The 10,066-nt window shown below is 46.9% G+C and overlaps 1 protein-coding gene and 1 long non-coding RNA gene across 2 annotated transcripts in view; both read right to left on the reverse strand.

The window, feature by feature from the left end:
- Window positions 1–5,892, reverse strand: part of CA6 (carbonic anhydrase 6) — a 32,040-nt gene extending 26,148 nt beyond the window's left edge. Inside the window, exon 1 of the mRNA XM_083513069.1 lies at window positions 5,776–5,892. The gene's annotated coding sequence lies outside the window, so the exon portion shown is untranslated. The remainder of the gene's footprint in view (window positions 1–5,775) is intronic.
- Window positions 1–10,066, reverse strand: part of LOC310711460 — a 201,190-nt gene that overhangs the window by 44,905 nt on the left and 146,219 nt on the right. The window lies entirely within an intron of this gene.

Genomic DNA, 10,066 nt, shown 5'->3' on the forward strand with positions numbered 1-10,066 from the left:
GGAGCTGCTTTAATTCTACTAGATCTGATTTTTTACTCTGACTCCATGGAAAAACAAAGCATATTTCTCTTTATGTGCACACAAGCATACATGTCCTTTGGGGGCGGTTGAATTGTGATGCAGGTCTGGGGAGGTGGAGGGAAAGAAGCAACCATGAGTGTATGCCCATGGCACTCTCTCAAAATTCAATATATTTTCACTGGCCTGAAAAGGTTAGTGACACCCCTCTACCAACAGCCCAGTTTAAATGAATGTTTGGGGTTCTGATGTCACATTCCCCCCCCCCCCGGTGAATCTAAACTCTACATTCTCAACCTCTGAGCAAGGGCAAGGAGACTTTTGAACACAATCATTTCAGGCTTGCAAAAGGAGCAGAATGGAGACACTGGTGCAGAGGTGATGCTCTGCGGTGGAATCCCTTGCAGGTGATGCTGGTATAAATGGCTGAGTTGCTTTCTCTCAGCTAATTTCAATGACTATTTAAGGTAAAGGACCCCTGGATGGTTAAGCCCAGTCAAAGGCTACTATGGGGTTGCAGTGCTTGTCTCGCTCTATAGGCCGAGGGAGCCGGCGTTTGTCCACAGACAGCTTTCCAGGTCATGTGGCCAGCATGACTAAACCACTTCTGGCACAAAGGGACACCATGACGGAAGCCAGAATGCACGGAAATGCCATTTACCTTCCCACCGCAGTGGTACCTATTTATTGACTTGCACTGGTGTGCATTAGAACTGCTAGGTTGGCAGAAACTGGGACAGAGCAATGGGAGCTCACCCCGTCGCACAGATTTGAACCCATAGCTGTCAACGTTTTCCTTTTTTTAAAGGAAATTCCTTTATTCTGAATAGGATTCCTCGCAATAAAAGGGAAAAGCTGACAGCTATGTTTGAACCGCTGACCTTCTGATCAGCAAGCCCAAGAGGCTCAGTGGTTTAGACCACAGCGCCACCCGCTCCCTCAATGACTATTTACCCAGCCCTGGATATACAAGGATTACGCAAGGCACCGTGGGCCATGTTTGATTAGCTCTGCCGTTGCACAGACCAATGCAGATGTCAAAAGCAATGACTCCTCCAGGGAAGGGGAGGTGGGGGAAGCCGGGAAGGAATAACACCATCTGATCTTGCATGCACCATGCGGAATAATAATGAATGAGATGGCAGGAAGCTAAGCATTTGCAGGCAGTGAGTTCCCAAGCGAGCTTCAGGTTTTGTGTAATGCTGCCGTGGTGGGAATGGGAGTGGTCACACAGAAAAGCAAAACCTCTCTTTTTATTTATCCTTGTAGGATGCGCTGTTTGCATTCAGTTTAACTAGTAAAGCATTATCTGTTTCCCTCCTCCCTGAGCTCCATATGCCCTATTCAAAATGCATCAGTTAACACTGCAAGTTGATGAGCCCTCAAACCCTGAATTCAAATCTTGTCTCAGTCTTGACTCAGTAGCTAGCCTTAGCCCAGCTGTCCTATCCAGTCTCAGGCCCTGGACTCCAATATGAAGTGTAAGAATCTGTACAGCATTCCAGGTCCCACAGAATCCTTTGGCAGCTGGGTACCTTATCACTGCGCCAAGAGTTCTGTTTACCTCTCAGGCTTGCACAGGCATTTACAACAAAGATGGAGAAAATCTTGCCAAGTTGCATCTATTTTGGCTGGTGGTGGATTGCCAGAGTATCTGCTACATATCTTCCTCATCCCCAGCTACCAAATCCTTTTAAATTTAGATGCAAACTGGGACCTTCTGCATGCAGATCATTGTGCTATGGAGTCCCTCCCCTTAAGGTCTAGTTTGTTGTTGAACCTTGGTCAGCTGGGACTGGGCTTGCCAACTTAACTTATTTTAAAAAGTGTGACCACACACTTGAGGTGGTAGACAATTTTGTCTACCTGGGTTCCACCATAACCAGCAACCTCTCCATCAATGGTGAGCTGGACAAGCGTATTGGCAAGGCAGCTATGGCAATGGCTCGCCTCTCCAAAAGGGTGTGGGAGAATGTGATGCTAATGTTCAATACCAAGGCGAAGGTTTACCAGGCCTGTGTTTAGCACACTGCTTTGTGGAAGTAAGTTGTAGGCAACTTACAGCCATCAGGAGCAACGCCCCAACATCTTCCACATGTGCTGTTGGTCAGGAAGATTTGTGGTATCACAGGGCAGGACACAATTCCAAACAAAGAGGTGCTCTCCCAATCCCACATTCCCAGCACATTCTCACTCCTGTCTCAGCAACGTCTATGATGTCTTGGTCACATCCACAGAATGGAAAGTGGCAGGATCCCCAAGGACGTACTCTACAGAGAGCTGGCTTCTGGCACCAGGCCAATGGGCAGACCAACTCTGTGCTACAAATATGTCTGCAGAAGGAACATGAATGCTGGCAACATCAACCCTGCCACGTGGGAATCCCTTGCAGTCAACCACAGTGCCTGGAGACAGGCAGTCAATTTGTGTATCCATAGCAGTGACCAGAGGAGAAATGGCCACTGGGAAGAGGGCAGAGGGAAGGCACGCCGTGTTGCATCTGCAGCAGCACAACTGGACGCCTTCATCTGCCCCAGCTGCAACAAAACATGTCTCTCCCGCATCAATCTCTACAGCCACAGCAGGCGCTGCAACCTTCCAACAGCTTGACCTCCTCCCCAAAAGTGCACTCCTCCATTGTCTCCAAAGAGGGGTGAGGGGAGAGACTTCACCAGGCAAGGCCTTCTTCCACCTGCCTTGCCCCACCCTCCAGTCTCTGCTTCTCAGTTTGTATTGTATTATTTTATGCACCGCAGCATGCTGTTGTTTTCTGATTATAGTTTAGAAATTATTTATTGTAATTGTTAAGAGTGGATTTCTGTTTAGCTTTTATATGCCGATATTATTATTCTATATTATTCTAATGATTGTTGAATGTTACTTTATTTGATGTAGGTTGGTTATTTTAAAGTAATGTTTTATTATCACATTTTTTGCATTGCATTATTTCTTTATAAGGTGTACATTCTTTGTTTCTTCAGCTTGTAAACCGCCTTGAGTATTGTAAGATAGAAAGACGGTATACAAATTAAAAGTGATGATGATGAAAGACAGGTGGATGTCAATGTTACACAGAGGATGGAGCAAACTTGTTTTTCACCTGCTCTGGATTCAAGTTACCAGAAAGGGGATTCCGCCTAAACATCAGGAAGAACATTCTGACAGTAACAGCAGTTTGACAGTGTCTCCCACAATAGGTGAACTCTTCTTCCTTTTTTTGTAAGCAGAGGTTGGATGGCCCCCTGTCATGGACGCTTAAGTTGAGATTCCTGTATTGCAGGGGGTTGGACTAGATGACCCTCGGGGTCCCTTCCAATTCCACGATTCTATGGCAGGGAGAAAAAACAACATTTCCCCCCCCCCCTTCTCTTTCTGGAAACGCTTGCGTAGAACCGCTCCCACACTCGGCTTGATTCCTCTGGCTTTTCAGCTGCGTTGTGCATTGAGGAGTTGTGACATCCAGTGGTCAAACACAATGCTGCTTTCGTTGGGTAGAGAGTTCTTCATGCATGCCCACAATAACATAGGCCTTCTGGGGCATTTTTCCATCTTCCAAAATGCTAGCCAGACACTTTGGGGTTTGTTTGGGTTTTTTGTCTGGCTGAGGGGGATGATGAGAGAATGCAATTTTACAATACCAGCGTGAGGAGAAGGAGAAGGTGGAAGAGCAGATGTTCTTCTGTGCCACCAACAGCAATCAAGCAAGGAATTATAAATAATAATTTGTAGAGGCTTAGCGGTTGTCTATTTGCAGATAGGCTAACTTGTGATGGTGGGGGGGGGGAAGAGTAGGGTATGGGAAGGTCCATAGCTCAGCGGTAAAGCATCTGTTTGAATGCAGAAGGTTCCAGGTTCAGTTCCTGGCATCTCCAGGTAGGACTGGGAATGTCCCTGTCTGAACCCCCAGAGAGCTGCTGCCAGTCTGTGTAGACCAGTGGTGGCCAAACTTGGCCCTCCAGCTGTTTTGGGACTACAGGTCCCATCATCCCTGACCATAGGGAGCATAGGGACAAAGCTGCCAGGCCCCAGTCCTCACCTCACGTATCACTGCCCTGTCCATTTATCCTATTGCTGCGGCTGCTGGAGCCTTATCTATCCACTTCCACAAGCCAAGTTTTACAGGTGAGCGGTGCTGCCCACCCCTCAGTCACCTGACATCAGTGACATCAGGTGATCCCAATAACCTGTGCGGTTTGCAAGCAAAACGTTGCAGCTACTGTATTATGCATTGGTTTTCTCTGCGATAGCCTGCCTTCCTTTAGCGTATAAAAGCCCAAAGAGTTATTAACGACAGCAAAATAACACACTGAAAAATTGAATTGTTGTGCAATCAAGATGTACCTCAGGAACAGCTCAGTGTGAATCGGTCCCTTTGACACTATGCTTTTAAAGCCCATTCTTTCCCTCAAAGAAGTTTGGGGTTTTTTTTACACCTTTTGGGAGTAACGGATAGACCCCCGTCCCCGCCTGCCCAACACCCCACTTTATAAATAAATGGGACACATCTGAACAGTCAGATACGAGCATTCCTTTCGTTATTTAGCTCTTGGGCCCAGTTCCTCAGAAGGAAAAAAGCAAGGAGAGGTGTCAGGAAGTGTGAGGAAAGGGTGTCAGGATTCTTTCTGCACTGCGGAGCTTCAAAATTGTAAAAACCAGGCCCTGAATGACAATACTGAAGAGACGCTTCATGCCTCTTGAATGAAATACAGTGGTACCTCGGGTTACAGATGCTTCAGGTTACAGACTCCACTAACCCAGAAATAGTACCTCGGGTTAAGAACTTTGCTTCAGGATGAGAACAGAAATCGCGCAGCAGCAGCGCGGCAGCAGCAGGAGGCCCCATTAGCTAAAATGGTGCTTCAGGTTAAGAACAGTTTCAGGTTAAGAACAGACCTCTGGAACGAATTAAGTACTTAACCCGAGGTACCACTGTATATTCTCTCCACTCTGTGGATTGGACTTGATTTCAAAATATAATTATTAAACAAGACAGTCTACAGTTAGAGTTGGTGAGACACTATGGCTAACATGAACCAGGAAGTTGCGAGTTCAGATCCTCCCCGCCACAAACTTCCGAAGTGAGCTTAGGTGAGATAATTACATTACTTCATCACATTTCATCATCACTGCTGGTATACCCACCACACCCGCCCTGGATGGAAATGAAGCAGACTGTGAAGAAAAGTGCTTGGAATATGGAGAAAGGGAGAGTTTAGCTCCCCTCAGGTCACACCCATTCCTTTTTGGTGTGTAAAATAGACCCTGGACCACTCAACCTCCCACTTTATAAATGAATGGGGCACACACCTGAACAATCAAATATGACGCTCCTGTCATAGGATGGGCCCTCAAGCCTAGTTCCTCACAAGGAGAAAGCGAGGAGAGTTATGAAGAAGTGTGGGGAAAGGGTGACCTCTGCCTGTGAAGAAAGGACAATGAGGCCTGATTTTAAGTCACATTGACTCAATACATGTAAAGGACTTTTAAAACACATGGCTTCGCCTCTAAAAGAATCTCTAGGTCTCTATTCACCTCCTGCACAGCCCCATCCACACCACCCTCCCGCGCCACAAAGGGGTCAAAACTTTGGGAAACCCTGATCTAGATGCTTCCTTTATTGGAAAGATCTGTAAAATTGTGTCCTTATGCATGAAGGGAAAATTCAGCAAAATAATTAATTATGATGCACAATTCCACACGGATTGAGAAACGGGTCGCTATGTTCATAGTCTTTCACATACATGCAGTTTAACTCACCTGACCGATGTGCAGTGATGTAATTGCTATGAGATCTGAAAACGGTCCTGGCCTTAGAGATCTGGGTACCTTTGCCCCCATTCCATCCATGATCGCTGTGAAAATTCTCTCCGCCATATGTAGATCTGCTTGTGACATCACAAGAGGCAGTTGGGTTCTACTATTAAACCTCCCCATCTCCTTTCTTTGTCCCTTATTTACCATTATATTCCAGTCCATGAGCTTTGCTCATTCAATACTACCAGATTACGTTGCAGTAACAGTAGAGGGTGGTGCGTCAGGGCAAATGAGGCACTGCCCCACCACTGCCCAATGTCAGGCCCCACTTGCCTGCCCTCTTACCTACAACCAGATCACGGAGGCCTCCCGGTTTCCTCCTCCTTAAGCTGCATTTGTGCCATACTGCGGTGAACAGTTATGGCTTCCCCCAAAGAATTCTGGGAGTTGTAGTTTGCTAAGTGTGATGAAAGTAATTGGGAGGCACCTATTCCTGCCGGGTTTGTCCATTGCTACTTCCAAATCAGGTACATTCCTGAGTTCCACAAGTATTTCCCCTACTCCTCACATTCAGCCTCCAGAGGTGTTCCTGAGCATGTGCAGAGTGCATTTATATACCCACCAAATAACTACGGAAAGTCCCAGTTTTTCAAGGGAAGACTTACAGAGGTGCAGCAGGTAGTTCACTGCAGCTGTCAACCATACAGCCCCCTCCTCAAGCCCCATCTTGTACCATCTTAAACACAAACACATTTATAGTGACAGAAGCTTTAATGGCTCCTGCAATGAACCAAACAATCCCCTGGACTCACGCGCTCTGAATTATTACATTCAACAGATTGTGTGCCCAGGACAAAGTTACAGTACTGTACGATACTGTAGCTGGAGCCTCTATCAGGGAGGCATCCGTGCTGAAAATCCTGGCATAATTCAGGTGTTGGTATTATTTTTCCTTGCATCAGCTTATTTCTTTTTCTTTTCTTTTTTAAATTAATAACATAGTATTGTACAGTTTGGCAGGAGCCATAGACTGGGGAGATAAGGCTTCTACGGCAGGGAGAGGGGGATATCACTGGTCATTCACTGATTTTCTGCTCTGTAGGCATTTGAAAAAATATTATTTCTTTGCTTCCCACCTCTGGGATAACTATGCGATTTGCTTTTCCGTGAGAATCTGGATGTGCTGCCGATGGAATCGGGCGCTTTGCACGCTCGTTTTGAAAACAACCGAATTCTTTCTCACGATGGGGGCGAGGTGGGAACAGGAGGCGTTAAGTGAACAGAAAGACAGCACGGGCATCTGCTTTTGCAGAAGGAAGAGCTGGTGGGGGTTCGCAGTGTTTGAAGGGGATGGGGTCAACAGTACGTTGCCGAGCACAATTCAAAGTGCTGGTGTTGACCTTTAAAGCCCTAAACGGCCTCGGTCCAGTATACCTGAAGGAGCATCTCCACCCCCATCATTCTGCCCGGACGCTGAGGTCCAGCGCCGAGGGCCTTCTGGCGGTTCCCTCATTGCGAGAAGCAAAGCTACAGGGAACCAGGCAGAGGGCCTTCTCGGCAGTGGCGCCCGCCCTGTGGAACGCCCTTCCAGCAGATGTCAAAGCGATAAACAACTACCTGACATTCAGAAGACATCTTAAGGCAGCCCTGTTCAGGGAAGTTTTTAACGTGTGATATTTTACTGTATTTTTGGTTTTTATGGAAGCCGCCCAGAGTGGCTGGGGAGGCCCAGCCAGATGGGCGGGGTATAAATAATAATAAATAATAAATAATCTCCACCGGAAAAGGCCTTAATGGAAAACAGCATCTCAGACAATAACTCTCTGTGTGCATTTATTTAAAGTTTGATAAGCAAGGGGTTTCTTGAGTGAAATGTGCCCTAATCCAGAAATACTTAAGTCTTATAAGAAGAAGAAGAGGGGAAAAGGCATGTAAAAATTAAAATTTGCTGTGTAGATGGTTGCGATGTGCATTGTAATTCCTGTACTGAGTAGAGCTTGTAGAGGACCACCAAAATCTATTCCAGCTCTGATCCAAATTATTATTATTATTATTATTATTATTATTATTATTATTATTATTTATTTGTACCCCGCCCATCTGGCTGGGCCTTCCCAGCCACTCTGGGCAGCTTCCACAAAGACAAAAAATACACTAATATGTCATACATTAAAAACGTCCTTGAACAGGGCTGCCTTAAGATGTCTTCTGAATGTAAGGTAGTTGTTTATCTCTTTGACATCTGATGGGAATGCGTTCCACAGGGCGGGCGCCACTACCGAGAAGGCCCTCTGCCTGGTTCCCTGTAGCTTTGCTTCTCGCAATGAGGGAACCGCCACAAGGCCCTCGGTGCTGGACCTCAGCGTCCGGGCAGAACAATGCAGGTGGAGACGCTCCTTCAGGTATACTGGGCCAAGGCTGTTTAGGGCTTTAAAGGTCAACACCAACATTTTGAATGATCCTAAGGCCTCATTCACTCTATTCATCTAAAGCATTCTTATTCCACTTTAAACAGTCTTGACTTCCCCCAAAGAATTCTGGGATCTGTAATTTGTTAAGGGTGCTGAGAGTTGTTAGGCGGCCCCAATCCCCTCATAGAGCTACAATTCTCAAAGTGCTTTTAGCGATCAATCCGGGAACCCTGGGAAGCGTAGCTCTGTTGGGGGGAAAGGCAGCTGACTGTCTAGTTTGGGGATGGGGAAGCTGTGGCCCTCCAGATGTTGCTGGATATACTCAATATAATCAGACCCCAAACAGCATGGGCAAGGCTCAGGGATGATGGGAGCTGTAGTCCAACAATATCTGGAGGACATCAGGCTTCCCGTTTACCTTCCCACCAGAGTGGTACCTATTTATCTACTTGCACTTTGATGTGCTTTCAAACTGCTAAATTGGCAGGAAGTAAGCAACTGGTCCCTTCGCCCTCATCTCTGTACTTAATCGCAATATTAGGAGGGAAGGAGCGAGTGCGCGAGTAATAAAATATCATATCATAGCAGCGTACCCTACAGCACGGTTGTAAGGTTTCCTAGGATAATTTATGCAAATGTGCTCTGAATGGGCTGTATAAGTTACAGAGTTATGTCTGTGAAACATGCAGAACCCACCTGTTTGCAACTGCTGCCTACAGAGGAAGTCTCTCCCACTATCTCACCTGCAATTTGTGTGGCCTAGTGGTTAGAGTGTTGGGCTGTGACACTGGAGACCAGAGTTCAAATCCCTGCTCAGCCATGAAGCTCACCTTGGCCCAGTCATCAAATCTGTTGCTTCTCATGCCCTGCGTGAAGGGTCTGCTGGAGGTAAAGGTAAAAAAAAGGTAAAGGACCCCTGGCAGTTCAGTTGCAAACGACTCTGGGGTTGTGGAGCTCATCTCGCTTTACTGGCCGAGGGAGCCAGCGTTTGTCCATAGACAGTTTTTCCGGGTCATGTGGCCAGCATGACTAAGCCGCTTCTGGCGAAGCAGAGCAGCGCACGGAAACGCCGTTTACCTTCCCACCAGAGTGGTACCTATTTATCTACTTGCACTTTGACGTGCTTTCAAACTGCTAGGTTGGCAGGAACTGGGACCGTGCAATGGGAGCTCACCCCGTCATGGGGATTCGAACCACTGACCTTCTGATCGGCAAGCCCTAGGCTCTGTGGTTTAGACCACAGCGCCTGGGAAACATGATTCTGAACTCAATGGTCCTTTGACCCCATCCAGCAGGGCTCTTATTATTGTTCTCATAGTTCAGGGCATGGGGAGCCATATTCAGCTCCAGGGCCGCATTCTCTTGTGGACAATGTTGCCAGAAGGGTGGGGCCACCAGCAAAAGATATCTTACCTATGCCAGCCAGCCAGCATGCAAAAGTCCGATGTTCCCACAACACTATGTCTCTCCATACTGCTTTCAGGAAATCAAAGAGGCACTTTCCAGCTTTCCTTCCAGGCAAAAGCACTCAGAGAAGCTGTGGCCTGTGACAGGGAGTGAGGCCTGAGGAGATTCCAGAGAGCCATTTGCCCCGCCCCACCCTATTATTATTATTATAATTATTATAATTATTACTAATTTGTTGGGCTCTAGTTGACCTAGCAGGGCTCGTCTTAACTAGAACGGTCTTATTTCTGATGATGCATGTATAAGGATTGTACCGAGATAAGTACAGTGGTACCTCGGGTTAAGTACTTAATCCGTTCCGGAGGTCCATTCTTAACCTGAAACTGTTCTTAACCTGAAGCACCACTTTAGCTAATGGGGCCTCCTACTGCCGCCACGCCACCAGAGCACGATTTCTGTTCTCATCCTGAAGCAAA

This window comes from Podarcis liolepis, assembly GCF_965112155.1.
Source record: "Podarcis liolepis genome assembly, chromosome: 7".
NCBI lineage: Eukaryota > Metazoa > Chordata > Lepidosauria > Squamata > Lacertidae > Podarcis > Podarcis liolepis.